General features: G+C 38.7%; 1 pseudogene; it reads right to left on the bottom strand.

Annotated features, from left to right (window-relative positions):
• Window positions 1-563: 563 nt before the first annotated feature.
• On the bottom strand, window positions 564-997 carry LOC108589788 (calmodulin pseudogene; annotated as a pseudogene).
• Window positions 998-1,266: the final 269 nt, after the last annotated feature.

Below are 1,266 nucleotides of genomic sequence, written 5' to 3'. Positions count from 1 at the left end.
ATTGTCACCAGGAGTCAGAGCACATAAAGTACAAGAGGACACTTCTAGTGGGGTCATGTCTCTTGGTTTATCCTTCACCCATTTTCTGCACGTCATCCTGAGGTAAGCCAATTTTAAATGTGTTTGTTTTCAGTAAACCAGCTATGACAATTTACACTAAACAAATTGAACTAGAACACATTTGAGTAGGTTTTGAATTTGTTTTTTCATTTTTCCATTTTAATACAAATGTCTGACTGTGCTTAATAGTCAATCTGCATGAATGAAAATCGTGCTACCCCAAATAGTGTATTAATCATTAGCAAATGGAACTTTAAGAAGTCCTTATTAAGGTAGTACAAGTGTTTATATTGTAAAACTGATATGTAGCTTGATCTTTAGGGGACAGGACCACCGACTAATACATACAGATTTTGTGTGTGTGGTCAGAAGGTAATTTTGACATTCAGTTTTGCTATATAGAAATGAATAAATGAACTCTTTTTTCTTTTTTTTTTAAGAGGTAGGTAAAAGATTCAATTTGATCCTTCTAGAAGGTAGAAAAAGGAGTTGAAAGTAGGTCTTCATTTTACCATCTGTATGAATTCTTCATAGCTGACTTGTCAGTCTCCATCAATATCTTCTTCTCTGATCATTTCATCTACTTCATCTGTTAGTTTTTCTCCTGTTTGTCATGACATGACATAGTTCTTCGCACTTATGTAACCACTTTGTCCTTGTCAAAGACTCGGAATGCCTCAATGATTTCTTCTACATGTTTGTATCTTTCATTTTTCTAGACATCATAGCTGAAAACTCAGGGAAGCCAACAGTGCCATTACCATAGGCATCCACTTCCTTGATCACATGCAGCAATTCAGCTTCTGTTGGGTTCTGACCTAGTGACCTCGTGACAGTTCCAGGTTCTTTTGTTGTAATGGTACCATCACCATCTTTATCCAATAGAGAAAGCTTCCTTGATTTCAGCAATCGGTTTTTTGGTCAGCTGATTAGACATGATGCCAGTGAAGGAAGGAAGAAGGGAGCAAGCTAGGGTGGCTGCACAAGTGCAGGGGCTATGATAGTGAGGGTCCCTCTGATGCTGCTGCTGCTAAGGTGCGCTGTGCCGCCACCACTTCCTGGAGCTGAGTCCGGGAAACTGCCAGCACCACTGCCAGATTTCAGTCTTTTTAGACTTGTGGAGACTTGTTTATTACCAAACATACAGTCAGTTATGGTAAATATTCTAAATGCACTAGAAAAGAGTGTGAACTCTCTTATTGCTAG

Source organism: Callithrix jacchus, chromosome X, assembly GCF_049354715.1.
Source record: "Callithrix jacchus isolate 240 chromosome X, calJac240_pri, whole genome shotgun sequence".
Classification (NCBI taxonomy): domain Eukaryota; kingdom Metazoa; phylum Chordata; class Mammalia; order Primates; family Cebidae; genus Callithrix; species Callithrix jacchus.
This window is presented reverse-complemented; position numbering and strand designations above follow the sequence as displayed.